The 16,689-nt window shown below is 23.5% G+C and overlaps 3 non-coding genes across 3 annotated transcripts; all 3 read right to left on the reverse strand.

The window, feature by feature from the left end:
* Positions 1 to 777: 777 nt before the first annotated feature.
* Positions 778 to 850, reverse strand: trnam-cau (transfer RNA methionine (anticodon CAU)). The gene has a single exon. It is a non-coding gene; the product is annotated as a tRNA-Met (tRNA).
* A 4,561-nt stretch (positions 851 to 5,411) lies between these two features.
* On the reverse strand, positions 5,412 to 5,485 carry trnat-agu (transfer RNA threonine (anticodon AGU)). Its single transcript has one exon. It is a non-coding gene; the product is annotated as a tRNA-Thr (tRNA).
* Positions 5,486 to 6,007: 522 nt separating this feature from the next.
* trnat-ugu (transfer RNA threonine (anticodon UGU)) lies at positions 6,008 to 6,081 on the reverse strand. The gene has a single exon. It is a non-coding gene; the product is annotated as a tRNA-Thr (tRNA).
* Between the last annotated feature and the right edge of the window lie 10,608 nt (positions 6,082 to 16,689).

The raw sequence follows: 16,689 nt of genomic DNA on the forward strand, positions 1-16,689 counted from the left end.
GACCCTGTCATTAAGAGTCTCATGCTCTACAGACTGAGCTAGCCGGGCTGATGAGAAACTCTTTCAAGTACTAGACACTGTTTTCTGTAATAACTTCCCTACCTTTGAAAATCTTCTGCTAAATCCTGATTTCATCTTGTAACGCTGGACAGAATGTGGCCCAGGATATATGTCCAGTGCACGTGTTAGCAGTTGCAAGGCAGCAAAATGCTTAATTCGCCCCTGGGTGGGCTTGAACCACCAACTGATTGCGCCTCACAAACTTAGTAAAAAGTCACCTACAGTGGTAGAAAGGCGGAACTTTGTTTCAAAAGGTCTGCTATATGAAGCCTAATGAAAGTTTGCTGAGAGAGAGGCAACAGAAACACCCAACGTGGGGCTCGAACCCACGACCCTGAGAATAAGAGTCTCATGCTCTACTGACTGACCTAGCCGGCTGAAGCTCGTTTAAGAGCTAGACACCGTTTTCTGTAATACCTTCCCTACCCGTGACAATCTTCTGCTAAATCCTGATTTCATTTTGTAACGCTGGACAGAATGTGGCCCAGGATATATGCCCAGTGCACGTGTTAGCAGTTGCAAGGCAGCAAAATGCCTAATTCGTCCCTGGGTGGGGTTGAACCACCAACCTTTCAGTTAACAGCCGAAAGCGCTAACCTATTGCGCCACAGAGACTGAGTAAGAAGTCACCTACAGTGGTAGAAAGGCGGAACTTTGTTTCAAAAGGTCTGCTATAAGAACCCTAATGAAAGTTTGCTGAGAGAGAGGCAACAGAAACACCCAACGCGGGGCTCGAACCCACGACCTTGAGATTATGGGTCTCATGCTCTACCAACTGAACTAGCCGGCTGAAGCTCATTTGAGAGCTAGACACCGTTTACAGTAATACCTTCCCTACCCGTGACAATCTTCTGCTAAATCCTGATTTCATCTTGTAACGCTGGACAGAATGTGGCCCAGGATATATGCCCAGTGCACGTTTTAGCAGTTGCAAGGCAGCAAAATGCCTAATTTGATTCTGGGTGGGCTTGAACCACCAACCTTTCAATTGACAGCCGAACGCGCTGATTGCAGCCACAGAGACTTAGGGAAAGGTCACCTACAGTGGTAGAAAGGCGGAACTTTGTCTCAAAAGGTCTGCTATATGAACCATAATGTAAGTTTCCTGAGAGAGAGAGAGAAAAGTAACAGAAACGCCCAACGTGGGGCTCGAACCCAGGACTCTGAAATTAAGAGTCTCATGCTCTACTGTTGGAATATCTTGCCAATTCCATACGTGTTCAATAAGAAAAGGTCTGGAGAGGGTTTTCTTCAATGCTAAAAATATTAGTAATTTATTAGATACAAATGAATAATTCGATGACAGAGCTCTGGGTTTTATTACCCCAATGGAATACAAGAATTACATTCAAGATGTTCGCAACTAACATACATTTCCTGACTCCAGCATATATACACAACTGACCTTAACAGGTGGAGTTTTGGTTTAACGTCACTTATCAGTCATTCTGCAGTCCCTTGGCCCTTTGTTACCCCTGGACATTACTTCCTCTTTCTGCAACCTTTCTCTGCATACCAGAACTGAACACTTCCGTGCATCTTTAATATATTTCACACTTCTACAAGCATCATGACAACTTGTGACATGTCTAGACTTCTGGAACAAACCTAAATTTATTCTTATTCTGCTTTTTCCACTTGTCAGCAGTTCTTCTAAAAAGTATGCAGCACAGTAAAAAAGAGGAAGTTTGTCTGGTCAAGATGTTTTATAATACAATAGAAAAGATTGATTAATCTGTTGTTAGTCTAAACATTTTCCTAATAAAAAAACACAAAAGTAATGAAAATAAATTCCTTTTCTCCAACAATTCCCCTTTTCTGCTCCTCTCTGGAGCAGAGAAAAACAAAAACAGATAATCAAATCTCCACAAAAATGTCCCATTGTCATTACTGCAGGCCTTTGCCTAAATCTTTGTTTTACCTCTTATTCAAAACAATCGTTAACATTATAGTGCTCATTCATTATGTTAGATGATGCCTATAACCCCTTTCAACTAAATTTCTTTAACTTTTTTAGATTCAGTTTATAATTTCTACACTCTTGGTTCTCCTCTTCAGTGGTGCAGTCTCTTCCCTCTTGAAGTCACTCCGATATCTTCTTTTAATAAGGATTTTATTTGCTATATTTAGGCTTATTACTCCCAACACTCTTATTAACTTTCAATTAACCAATCATTAAATTTTCCATTCTTATACACTTTATCAATAAAGGTAATTTTTTCTTCTTCTTCCCCACCAAAATTAGAATAAGAATGACAATAATAAAAATGTAAACAAAATTTAAAAACTCCAACATAAAAAAATTAAAATCTGATTAAAATGAAATCCACACCCATAAAGATATGCTCTAATTAAAAATCCCACTGTATAATTACGATCAAAGATCAACACCTGTGAAAACACATTTAGAATTAGAAATCCACTAATACAAAATTATAATCCCCATGAATAGTTCAAACTGAATTTCAACATTTTAAATTTATTACAGCACAAAAATTAAAATTGAGATTTAGGATGAAAAATCAACAACTTCAAAGTAGGATTCAACTCAACAATTATTAAAATGAAAGATTCAGAACTTAATCGTAACAATGTTATTAAACTAACAACTCAAACTCGTCACCAAATGATTAAAACCAAAATTCAAACATATTTAAACTAGACTCCTTTTTTTCTCAATGTCTTAAAATGGGAAAATCAAAAACACAACAATGTGATTAAAATAAAATAAAAATCTTAAGAATCTCTTCAAATAAAAGGCTCAAAAACCACAATGGCTTAAAATAAAAATCTTAAAGTGTCTTTAAATTAAAGATTTAAAAACAACAATGGCTCAAACTAAAATAATCTTCAAAAATGTGTTCAAATAAAAGAATCTTGAAATCATCTTCAAATAAAAGAATCTTAAACTCATAATTATGTGTTTAAAATAAATTAATCTTAAAATGTCTTAAAATAAAAGATTACGAAAAAAACATACAAATGTCTTAAAATAAAAGAAAAAAAGCATAAAAATTTCTTAAACTAAAGGATAATAAAAAAACATAAAGAATGTCTTCACTTAAAAGATGAAAAAAATAATATGTCTAAAATAAAAGAATAAAAATAATAATAAAAAACTTTTAAAAAATACTAACGTGTGTAAAATAAAATAATTTCAAAATGTGATTATTTAATTAATTTTTCCTAAATTTTCTCCTATCTAATTTGTCCAATTAATTAATTCATTCATTCATTTTCTTTAAGGCTTAGTTCCTTTATTAATCTGGGGCCACCACAGTGGAATGAATCGCCAACTTATTCATAATATGTTTTACACAGCGTATGCCCTACCAGCTGTAACCCATCTCTGGGAAACGTCCATACACACTTAATCACACACTTTCTGTCAGATTGTCATCTGCTAGTAAATCAGTCTTATTTTCTCTTTCTATTTTAGAATTTAATGTGGTTTTTGGTTCCCCTTTTTGTGTTGGCCTGTATCTAATATACAGTTGGCCTCATGCATTGGTGTTGCAGCGTGTTCAGCTCCCACACCAATACATGCTTAAACACTCCAATTAGTCAGATATCCCCTTTTTGTGTTTTATCCCCCTTTCGGCCTGGGCCTAGCTCCAGGCCGTTTTACACCCCTATATTGACTGTCAAGTTAATCCGGCCAGCCTCACACCTTTAGCAACCTGTTTAGAAAAAATCGTGAATAAGGTTGTTAATTTGTCATTATATAATCTCTACATAAGTGATCCACTGCACATCCAAGCTGCACCAGGTCCCCAAAACTGCAGTCCTGTAAACAATTTAAAAGTCATCCATCGTTTTGTTCCATAATGAACTAATACCTCCAATATGATTTTTATCCAATTCAGTTTGGTCTGTGCATAGATTTTTGCCAATTGTTTTTAAATTTGTATCAATTTTCTCTACCTTTCCCTGTAATTATTAGTCTTACACCCTCCCTAAATTTATGCTTCAGGCCCATTACTTGCTGCAATTTAAAATATTTATTATTTCAGCTTTTATCATTATCCAATCTAATTTTTACTCAACATCTTTTTGTTTCTAGATCGTCTTTTATTAAACACTTCATCACTGTCTGACTGTCCTCCTTGCTTGCTGGCCACTCCTCCAGCCATTCATTATAGCTGTCAATCATGACTAGCACATATCTTTTTATTCACCTGTTCTCCCATATCTCTATAATCAATTATAACCTCACCCTCATTCTTCTCTTGCAGTTTCTGATATCTCTAAATATAATTAAAGTCTATAATTCATATTAGTCTTATTACTATGTGTTTTACATTCACCAGTTTACAGTTATTTGTAATGGCTTATTTATTTGGCGATCTGACTCCACTTATCTCAGACACCACTCATCCTAATATTGAGGCGTGTCATCTAATCCCCTATAATTTTTACTTACTTCCTTTAAATCTAGTTCCATATAAATGTCATAACAACTGCTTCCCAATCAATTAGGTGTCTACTCTTTTTCTGCAAGTAAGATTTCATCAACATGCTTAATCAACACCACTCTCTCTGATAATTAAAAAATCAATCACTTTACATTTTTTCATCAGTATGACCATATTTCTGCATACACTATTAACCTCAGCTTTAAAATCTATTCTCCTTAATTGCTTCTAAATCAAAAACTAAACACAATCTTCTTTTGTTTTTTGCTTACTTGTAAAATTGTATTCAAATTAAATTAGTCACATCTATGTTTATAACTCAGTTAAAATTTAGCTTAAATAAAATTTCTAAAACAGACTGCATATCACCTTGTCTAGGTGTTTCTCTTAATTGCTCAACGACATGCAACCTCTTCACTACGCTGGCTAATTTTATAATCCTCCATTTAAGTATTTCACTAATAATCAATCAGTTTTTGAATTTGACACTACTTTTGAAAATTAATTTTCTCAACTGTTAATTACTTAGTTTGTTCTAATCATTTTATGATTTTCTTTTGGTTACTAATTAGTTCTACGTCATTTCGGTTCAACTAGTTGCCCATACACTTTTTATATACTTTTATAAGCTAACTAAAAAATCACTAAATTTTCTTATTCGTTTCTTTCAGCTGTATTTTGACTTTATCATTAATGGACAGATGCCTAAAATGTTAGAAACACACCACACCTTAAGTAAGTGATGAAAAAGAACAAAGCTTGTGACTCTGGTGGGACTCAAACCAGAACCTTTGAATGGCTTAGCTCACAACCTAGAAGTCCAATGCACTATCCATTGCGCCACAGAGCCTGAGTGCTCTACTGCTTCTAGCACTGTTGCACAGAAAGCACTTTTTAGTACTCTCTGGACCATGAAAGAACGACCAACTGCAGACAAGGCACTGCTGGGATTCGAACCCAGGATCTCCTGTTTACTAGACAGGTGCTTTGACCAACTAAGCCACAACGCCAAACGACATTGACAGGGGCTAATTGTTTAATTCGAAAAAAGAAAAAAAAACTGATAACGGTAGCGCTGCTTGAGTGAATGTCTGGACTTGAAATATTTAAGTCCAATTGGTTAGGCATTACCACACTATGCTATATAAAGCCATCGTCCAAAGCCCTCTTGAACGTGCAGCATTCTTAAGGATTTGAGTTTTGTTAAGACACCGACTGCTAAACATCCCGCTGCTTAAACACTCGTAACTCTTAACAAAATGCAACCCTGGCACTTGTACATTAGGCACTGCTGAGATTTGAACCCAGGATCCCCTGTTTACTAGACAGGCGCTTTGACCACAGCGCCAACGCTGAATAGAAGGCAATACGATTTTGCACACAGAGACTAAAAAAAGACAGCAAGTATTTAAATGGCAAGCAAAGAGGTTGTTTAACTCTATGTCGCACTATTCATTACGCCTCAAAGCTATACAATTTTATAATTCATTCCGGTAAGCTCTAAAAAACAAGCACACGCACCACCTGGACTAAGGCGCTGCTGGGATTTGAGCCCAGGATCTCCTGTTTACAAGACAGGCGCTTTTACCAGCTAAGCCACAGCGCCACAAAAACATATAGTAAGAGACATTTGCCCGATAACAAAAATCGAAGAAGAAAAGACAATACACAACAAAAACCAGCATGTCAGGATGCAGAAAATGCTGACAAGACGGATGTGGACTATATATACATATGCTATCGGCCATTGAAAGAGTTTCAGATCAGGAAGCCACTTTCCCATAATCTGAGGGAAAGGTGCAGTTTGGATTTGAACCTAGCACCTGCTGTTCCCAAGACAGGTGCTCTGGCCAACTTAGTCTTAACACTAAAAGAAAAAACCTCTGGATACGATACTTCCAAACCCTGTTTCATCTAAGACAGTGGGGGGAAGCAAAATTTACTATGCTTTCTACTCAGTTACTTTGCACATGCATAAAGAGGCTCTTGTACAACAAATCCAAAAGGCGTGATCTCAACAATAGGTGGCAGTTATTTTTCCCCAAAACCACAGCTTGCCTTCGAGACATTCCTTAAGCCCACTAGGCCCTACACTGTTTTCTAATCTCCCTTATTTAAAACAGCTCAATTAAGTCATCGGCTTTATTGTAGAGTACCCCTAGTATCTGAGCCTGCACTGCGCAATGAAAGAAAGAAGCAATTTTTTTTTCAAAAATGTTTAATTTTTTGTGATTTTTTGTTATTTTTCAAAAAAATTTAATTTTTTGTGATTTTTTGTTATTTTCCAAAAATTTACATTTTTAATGATTTTTCAAAAAATTTACATTTTTTGAGATTTTTTGTTATTTTTCAAAAAATTTTCATTTTTTGTTATTTTTCAAAAACTTTAAATTTTTTGTTATTTTTCAAAAATTTTACATTTTTTGTGATTTTTCAAAAAATTTACATTTTTTGAGATTTTTTGTTATTTTTCAAAAAATTTACATTTTTTTGATTTTTTGTTATTTTTCAAAAAAATTTCATTTTTTGTTATTTTTCAAAAAATTTACATTTTTTGAGACTTTTTATTTTTCAAAAAATGTAAATTTTTTTGTGATTTTTTGTTATTTTTCAAAAAATTTACATTTTTTGTGATTTTTCAAAAAATGTACATTTTTTGAGATTTTTTGTTATTTTTCAGAAAAAATCATTTTTTGTTATTTTTCCAAAAATGTAATTTTTTTGTGATTTTTTGTTATTATTCAAAAAAATTTCATTTTTTGTGATCTTTCAAAAATATTTCATTTTTTGTAATTTTTTGTTATTTTTCAAAATATTTTCATTTTTTGTGATTTTTCAAAAAATTTAGATTTTTGTGATTTCTCAATAAAAATTCATTTTTTGTGATTTGTGATTTTTCAAAAAACTCAATTTTTGTGATTTTTTGTTATTTTTCAAAATATTTTCATTTTTTGTGATTTTTCAAAAAATTCTGATTTTTTGTTATTTTTCAAAAATTTTTCATTTTTTGTTATTTTTCCAAAAAATTTCATTTTTGGTGATTTTTCAAAAAATTTCGATTTTTTGCGATTTTTCAAAAAATGTAAATTTTTTGTTATTTTTCAAAAAATTTACATTTTTTGTGATTTTTCAAAAAAATTTTATTTTTTGAAATTTTTTGTTATTTTTAAAAAAAAATCATTTTTTGTTATTTTTCAAAAAATTTTAATTTTTTGTGATTTTTTTGTTATTTTTCAAAAAAATTATATTTTTTGTGATTTTTCAAAAAATTTCAATTTTTTGTTATTTTTCAAAAAAATTTCATTTTTTGTTATTTTTCAAAAAATTTACATTTTTTGTTATTTTAAAAAAAATCATTTTTTGTTATTTTTCAAAAAAATTTAATTTTTTGTGATTTTTTGTTATTTTTCAAAAAAATTATATTTTTTTGTGATTTTTCAAAAAATTTACGATTTTTGAGATTTTTTGTTATTTTTACAAAAAAAAATTCATTTTTTGTTATTTTTCAAAAAATTTACATTTTTTGTTATTTTTCAAAAAATTTACATTTTTTGTGATTTTTCAAAAAATTCACATTTTTTGAGATTTTTGTTATTTTTCCAAAAACTTACTTTTTTTTTTGTATTTTCAAAAAATGTAAATTTTTTGTGATTTTTTGTTACTGTTCAAAAAATTTACATTTTTTGTGATTTTTCAAAAAATTTACATTTTTTGAGATTTTTTGTTATTTTTCAAAAAAATCATTTTTTGTTATTTTTCCAAAAATGTAATTTTTTTGTGATTTTTTGTTATTATTCAAAAAAATTTCATTTTTTGTGATCTTTCAAAAATATTTCATTTTTTGTAAATTTTTTGTTATTTTTCAAAATATTTTCATTTTTTAACTTTTTGAGACTTTTTGTTATTTTTCAAAAAATGTAAAAATTTTTTGTGATTTTTTTGTTATTTTTCAAAAAATTTACATTTTTTGTGATTTTTCAAAAAATTTACATTTTTTGATATTTTTTGTGATTTTTCAAAAAAAAATCATTTTTTGTTATTTTTCCAAAAATGTAATTTTTTTGTGATTTTTTGTTATTATTCAAAAAAATTTCATTTTTTGTGATCTTTCAAAAATATTTCATTTTTTGTAATTTTTTGTTATTTCTCAAAAAAATTCTTTTTTTGTGATTTGTGATTTTTCAAAAAACTCAATTTTTGTAATTTTTTGTTATTTTTCAAAATATTTTCATTTTTTGTGATTTTTCAAAAAAAATTGATTTTTTTGTTATTTTTCAAAAATTTTTCATTTTTTGTTATTTTTCCAAAAAATTTCATTTTTGGTGATTTTTCAAAAAATTTCGATTTTTTGCGATTTTTCAAAAAATGTAGATTTTTTGTTATTTTTCAAAAAATTTAGATTTTTTGTTATTTTTCAAAAAATTTACATTTTTTGTGATTTTTCAAAAAAATTTTATTTTTTGAAATGTTTTGTTATTTTTAAAAAAAATTCATTTTTTGTTATTTTTCAAAAAATTTTAATTTTTTGTGATTTTTTTTTATTTTTCAAAAAAATTATATTTTTTGTGATTTTTCAAAAAATTTACATTTTTTGAGATTTTTGGTTATTTTTCAAAAAAAAATCATTTTTTGTTATTTTTCAAAAAATTTACATTTTTTGTTATTATAAAAAAATCATTTTTTGTTATTTTTCAAAAAAATTTAATTTTTTGTGATTTTTTGTTATTTTTCAAAAAAATTATATTTTTTGTGATTTTCAAAAAATTTACGATTTTTTAGATTTTTTGTTATTTTTCAAAAAAAATTCATTTTTTGTTATTTTTCAAAAAATTTACATTTTTTGTTATTTTTCAAAAAATTTACATTTTTTGTGAATTTTCAAAAAATTTACATTTTTTGAGATTTTTGTTATTTTTCAAAAAACTTAATTTTTTTTGTATTTTCAAAAAATGTAAATTTTTTGTGATTTTTTGTTACTGTTCAAAAAATTTACATTTTTTGTGATTTTTTGTTATTTTTCAAAAAAATCATTTTTGGTTATTTTTCAAAAAATGTATTTTTTTGTTATTTTTGTTATTTTAAAAAAATTTAATTTTTTGTGATCTTTCAAAAATGTTTAATTTTTTGTGATTTTTTGTTATTTTTCAATTTCATTTTTTGTGACTTTTCAAAAAATTTAGATTTTTTGTTATTTTTTAAAACATTTTCATTTTTTGTGATTTTTTAAAAAAAAATCATTTTGAGATCTTTCAAAAAATTTTCATTTTTTGTGATTTTTTTATTTTTCAAAATATTTTCATTTTTTGTGATTTTTCAAAAAGATTTAATTTTTTGTGATTTTTTTGCGATTTTTCAAAAAATTTCATTTTTAATGATTTTTTGTTATTTTTCAAAAAATTGTCATTTTTTGTGATTTTTCAAAAAAATTACATTTTTTGTTATTTTTTGTGATTTTTCAAAAAATTTAATTTTTTGTGATTTTTTGTTATTTTTCAAAAAATTTATATTTTTTGTGATTTTTCAAAAAATTTACATTTTTTGAGATTTTTTGTTATTTTTCAAAAAATTCATTTTTTGTTATTTTTCAAAAAATTTTAATTTTTTGTGATTTTTTGTTATTTTTCAAAAAAATTATATTTTTTGTGATTTTTCAAAAAATTTACATTTTTTGAGATTTTTTGTTATTTTTTTAAAAAAATTCATTTTTTGTTATTTTTCAAAAAATTTACATTTTTTTTATTTAAAAAAAAATCATTTTTTGTTATTTTTCAAAAAAATTTAATTTTTTGTGATTTTTTGTTATTTTTCAAAAAAATTATATATTTTGTTATTTTTCAAAAAATTTAAATTTTTTGTGATGTTTTGTGATTTTTCAAAAAAGTTTCATTTTTTAGGATTTTTTATTTTTCAAAAAATTTTCAATTTTTGTGACTTATTTTTCAAAAAAAATTCATTTTTTGTTATTTTTCAAAAAATTTAAATTTTTTTGTGATTTTTTGTGATTTTTCAAAAAAGTTTCATTTTTTGTTATTTTTTGTTATTTTTCAAAAAATTTACTTTTTTTGTGATTTTTCAAAATATTTTCATTTTTTGTGATTTTTCAAAATATTTTCAATTTTTGTGATTTTTCAAAAATTTTCATTTTTTGTGATTTTTCAAAACATTTTGATTTTTTGTTATTTTTCCAAAAATTTTGATTTTTTGTTATTTTTAAAAAAAATTCATTTTTGGTGATTTTTCAAAAAATTTAGATTTTTTGTGATTTTTCAAAAATATTTGTTTTTTTTTGTGATTTTTCAAAAAAGTTTCATTTTTTGTTATTTTTTGTTATTTTTCAAAAAAAATTACATTTTTTGTGATTTTTCTAAATATTTTCATTTTTTGTGATTTTTCAAAAATTTTTCATTTTTTGTGATTTTTTGTTATTTTTCAAAAAATTTAAATTTTTTTTATTTAAAAAAAATCATTTTTTGTTATTTTTCAAAAAAATTTAATTTTTTGTGATTTTTTGTTATTTTTCAAAAAAATTATATATTTTGTTATTTTTCAAAAAATTTAAATTTTTTGTGATGTTTTGTGATTTTTCAAAAAAGTTTCATTTTTTAGGATTTTTTATTTTTCAAAAAATTTTCAATTTTTGTGACTTATTTTTCAAAAAAAATTCATTTTTTGTTATTTTTCAAAAAATTTAAATTTTTTGTGATTTTTTGTGATTTTTCAAAAAAGTTTCATTTTTTGTTATTTTTTGTTATTTTTCAAAAAATTTACTTTTTTTGTGATTTTTCAAAATATTTTCATTTTTTGTGATTTTTCAAAATATTTTCAATTTTTGTGATTTTTCAAAAATTCTCATTTTTTGTGATTTTTCAAAACATTTTGATTTTTTGTTATTTTTAAAAAAAATTCATTTTTGGTGATTTTTCAAAAAATTTAGATTTTTTGTGATTTTTTAAAAATATTTGTTTTTTTTGTGATTTTTCAAAAAAGTTTCATTTTTTGTTATTTTTTGTTATTTTTCAAAAAAAAATACATTTTTTGTGATTTTTCTAAATATTTTCATTTTTTGTGATTTTTCAAAAATTTTTCATTTTTTGTGATTTTTTGTGATTTTTCAAAAAATTTTGATTTTTTTGTTATTTTTCAAAAAAATTTTATTTTTGTTATTTTTCAAAAAAATTTCATTTTTGGTGATTTTTCAAAAAATTTAGATTTTTTGTGATTTTTCAAAAAAGTTCGATTTTTTGTTATTTTTCAAAAAAATTTCATTTTTTGTGATTTTTCAAAAAATGTAGATATTTTGTTATTTTTCAAAAAAAATCATTTTTTGTGATTTTTCAAAACATTTAAATTTTTGTGATTTTTTGTGATTTTTCAAAAAATTTAGATTTTTTGTTATTTTTCAATAAATTTTCATTTTTGGTGTTTTTTCAAAAAATATTCTTTTTTCGTGATTTTCTGTGATATTTCAAAAAATTTAGATTTTTTGTTATTTTTCAAAAAATTTGCATTTTTGTGATTTTTCAAAAAAATTTCATTTTTGGTGATTTTTTTTTAAATTTTCATTTTTGGTGATTTTTCGAAAATTTTTAATTTTTGCGACTTTTCAAAAAATTCATTTTTTGTGATTTTTCAAAAAATTTCAATTTTTTGTGATTTTTTGTGATATTTCAAAAAATTTCAATATTTTGTTATTTTTAAAAAAATCATTTTTTGTGATTTTCTGTGATATTTCAAAAAATTTCGATTTTTTGTTATTTTTCAAAAAATTTTCATTTTTGGTGATTTTTCAAAAAATATTCATTTTTGGTGATCTTTTGTGATTTTTCAAAAAATTTCAATTTTTGGTTATTTTTCAAAAAAAATCATTTTTTGTGATTTTCTGTAATATTTCAAAAAATTGCGTTTTTTTTGTTATTTTTCAAAAAAATTTCATTTTTGGTGATTTTTCAAAAAATTTTCATTTTTGGTGATCTTTTGTGATTTTTCAAAAATTTTTAATTTTTTGTGATTTTTTGCGATTTTTCAAAAATTTTTCATTTATGGTGATTTTTCAAAAAATTTGCATTTTTTGGTGATTTTTTAAAAATGTTCATTTTTTGTGATTTTTCAAAAAATTTACATTTTTTGTGATTTTTCAAAAAATTTTATTTTTTGCGATTTTTCAAAAAATTTCATTTTGTGATTTTTCAAAAAAATCCAATTTTTTGTGATTTTTTGTGATATTTAAAAAAATTTCAATTTTTTGTAATTTTTCAAAAAAATTCATTTTTTGTGATTTTCTGTGATATTTCAAAAAAATTACGATTTGTTGTTATTTTTCAAAAAATTTTCATTTTTTGTGATTTTCTGTAATATTTCAAAAAATTGCGTTTTTTTGTTATTTTTCAAAAAAATTTCATTTTTGGTGATTTTTCAAAAAATTTTATTTTTTGCGATTTTTCAAAAAATTTCATTTTGTGATTTTTCAAAAAAATCCAATTTTTCGTGATTTTTTGTGATATTTAAAAAAATTTCAATTTTTTGTAATTTTTCAAAAAAATTCATTTTTTGTGATTTTCTGTGATATTTCAAAAAATTACGATTTGTTGTTATTTTTCAAAAAATTTTCATTTTTTGTGATTTTTTTGCGATTTTTCAAAAAATTTCGATTTTTTGTTATTTTTCAAAAAATTTTCATTTTTTGTGATTTTTCAAAATTTTTTTAATTTTTTGTGACTTTTCAAAAAATTCATTTTTTGTGATTTTTCAAAAAACTTCAATTTTTGGTGATTTTTTTGTGATATTTCAAAAAATGTTAATTTTTTGTTATTTTTCAAAAAAATTTCATTTTTTGTGATTTTTTTTTATTTTTCAAAAAAATTATATTTTTTGTGATTTTTCAAAAAATTTACATTTTTTGAGATTTTTTGTTATTTTTCAAAAAAAATTCATTTTTTGTTATTTTTCAAAAAATTTACATTTTTGTTATTACAAAAAAATCATTTTTTGTTATTTTTCAAAAAAATTTAATTTTTTGTGATTTTTTGTTATTTTTCAAAAAAATTATATATTTTGTTATTTTTCAAAAAAATTAAATTTTTTGTGATGTTTTGTGATTTTTCAAAAAAGTTTCATTTTTTAGGATTTTTTATTTTTCAAAAAATTTTCAATTTTTGTGACTTATTTTTCAAAAAAAATTCATTTTTTGTTATTTTTCAAAAAATTTAAATTTTTTTGTGATTTTTTGTGATTTTTCAAAAAAGTTTCATTTTTTGTTATTTTTTGTTATTTTTCAAAAAATTTACTTTTTTTGTGATTTTTCAAAATATTTTCATTTTTTGTGATTTTTCAAAATATTTTCAATTTTTGTGATTTTTCAAAAATTTTCATTTTTTGTGATTTTTCAAAACATTTTGATTTTTTGTTATTTTTCCAAAAATTTTGATTTTTTGTTATTTTTAAAAAAAATTCATTTTTGGTGATTTTTCAAAAAATTTAGATTTTTTGTGATTTTTCAAAAATATTTGTTTTTTTTGTGATTTTTCAAAAAAGTTTCATTTTTTGTTATTTTTTGTTATTTTTCAAAAAAAATTACATTTTTTGTGATTTTTCTAAATATTTTCATTTTTTGTGATTTTTCAAAAATTTTTCATTTTTTGTGATTTTTTGTGATTTTTCAAAAAATTTTGATTTTTTTGTTTTTTTCAAAAAAATTTTATTTTTGTTATTTTTCAAAAAAATTTCATTTTTGGTGATTTTTCAAAAAATTTAGATTTTTTGTGATTTTTCAAAAAAGTTCGATTTTTTGTTATTTTTCAAAAAAATTTCATTTTTTGTGATTTTTCAAAAAATTTAGATATTTTGTTATTTTTCAAAAAAAATCATTTTTTGTGATTTTTCAAAACATTTAAATTTTTGTGATTTTTTGTGATTTTTCAAAAAATTTAGATTTTTTGTTATTTTTAAAAATAAAAATCATTTTTTGTGATTTTTCAAAACATTTTATTTTTTTGTGATTTTTTGTGATTTTTCAAAAAATTTAGATTTTTTGTGATTTTTCAAAAATATTTGATTTTTTGTGATTTTTCAAAAAAGTTTCATTTTTTGTTATTTTTTGTTATTTTTCAATAAATTTTCATTTTTGGTGTTTTTTCAAAAAATATTCTTTTTTCGTGATTTTCTGTGATATTTCAAAAAATTTAGATTTTTTGTTATTTTTCAAAAAATTTGCATTTTTGTGATTTTTCAAAAAAATTTCATTTTTGGTGATTTTTTTTTAAATTTTCATTTTTGGTGATTTTTCGAAAAAATTTCATTTTTGGTGATTTTTCAAAAATTTTTAATTTTTGCGACTTTTCAAAAAATTCATTTTTTGTGATTTTTCAAAAAATTTTAATTTTTTGTGATTTTTTGTGATATTTCAAAAAATTTCAATATTTTGTTATTTTTAAAAAAATCATTTTTTGTGATTTTCTGTGATATTTCAAAAAATTTCGATTTTTTGTTATTTTTCAAAAAATTTTCATTTTTGGTGATTTTTCAAAAAATATTCATTTTTGGTGATCTTTTGTGATTTTTCAAAAAATTTCAATTTTTGGTTATTTTTCAAAAAAATTCATTTTTTGTGATTTTCTGTAATATTTCAAAAAATTGCGTTTTTTTTGTTATTTTTCAAAAAAATTTCATTTTTGGTGATTTTTCAAAAAATTTTCATTTTTGGTGATCTTTTGTGATTTTTCAAAAATTTTTAATTTTTTGTGATTTTTTGCGATTTTTCAAAAATTTTTCATTTATGGTGATTTTTCAAAAAATTTGCATTTTTTGGTGATTTTTTAAAAATGTTCATTTTTTGTGATTTTTCAAAAAATTTCATTTTGTGATTTTTCAAAAAAATCCAATTTTTTGTGATTTTTTGTGATATTTCAAAAAATTTCAATTTTTTGTAATTTTTCAAAAAAAATTCATTTTTTGTGATTTTCTGTGATATTTCAAAAAATTACGATTTGTTGTTATTTTTCAAAAAATTTTCATTTTTTGTGATTTTTTTGCGATTTTTCAAAAAATTTCGATTTTTTGTTATTTTTCAAAAAATTTTCATTTTTTGTGATTTTTCAAATTTTTTTTAATTTTTTGTGACTTTTCAAAAAATTCATTTTTTGTGATTTTTCAAAAAACTTCAATTTTTGGTGATTTTTTTGTGATATTTCAAAAAATGTTAATTTTTTGTTATTTTTCAAAAAAATTTCATTTTTTGTGATTTTTTGCGATTTTTCAAAAAATTACAATTTTTGTTATTTTTTAAAAAAATTTTATTTTTTGCGATTTTTCAAAAAATTTTATTTTGCGATTTTTCAAAAAATTTCGATTTTTTGTTATTTTTCAAAAAATTTTCATTTTTTGTGATTTTTCAAAATTATTTTAATTTTTGTGACTTCAAAAAATTCATTTTTTGTGATTTTTCAAAAAACTTCAATTTTTGGTGATTTTTTGTGATATTTCAAAAAATGTTAATTTTTTGTTATTTTTCAAAAAATTTTCATTTTTTGTGATTTTTCAAAAAATTTTTAATTTTTTGTGACTTTTCAAAAAATTCATTTTTTGTGATTTTTCAAAAAACTTAAATTTTTGGTGATTTTTTGCGATTTTTCAAAAAATTTCAATTTTTGTTATTTTTTTTAAAATTTTTATTTTTTGCGATTTTTCAAAAAATTTTATTTTGCGATTTTTCAAAAAATTTCGATTTTTTGTTATTTTTCAAAAAATTTTCATTTTTTGTGATTTTTTGCGATTTTTCAAAAAATTTCGATTTTTTGGTTATTTTTCAAAAAAAAATCATTTTTTGGTGATTTTTAAAAAAATTTCATTTTTAGTTACTTTTCAAAAAATTGTCATTTTTTGTGATTTTTCAAAAATTTTTCATTTATGGTGATTTTTCAAAAATATTCATTTTGTGATTTTTCAAAAAATTTCGATTATTTGTTATTTTTTTAAAATATTTCATTTTTTGAAATTTTTCAAAAAAATTTGATTTTTTTGTGATTTTTCAGAAAATTTTCATTTTTTGTTATTTTTAAAAAAATTCAGCCGTCAGACGTTGTTTTCTATCGGCCGTACTCCAGGACGCTGATGCCCAGCCACCGAGCATGGGGAATGGGCCAGCAACCCGTCTCCTGACGGCGCTGTACTTGCAGCAGACGTGCCTGTGCTTGCAAACCACTCGCTAGTAACTGTGGCA

This window comes from Danio rerio, chromosome 4, assembly GCF_049306965.1.
Source record: "Danio rerio strain Tuebingen ecotype United States chromosome 4, GRCz12tu, whole genome shotgun sequence".
Taxonomy (NCBI): Eukaryota; Metazoa; Chordata; class Actinopteri; order Cypriniformes; family Danionidae; genus Danio; species Danio rerio.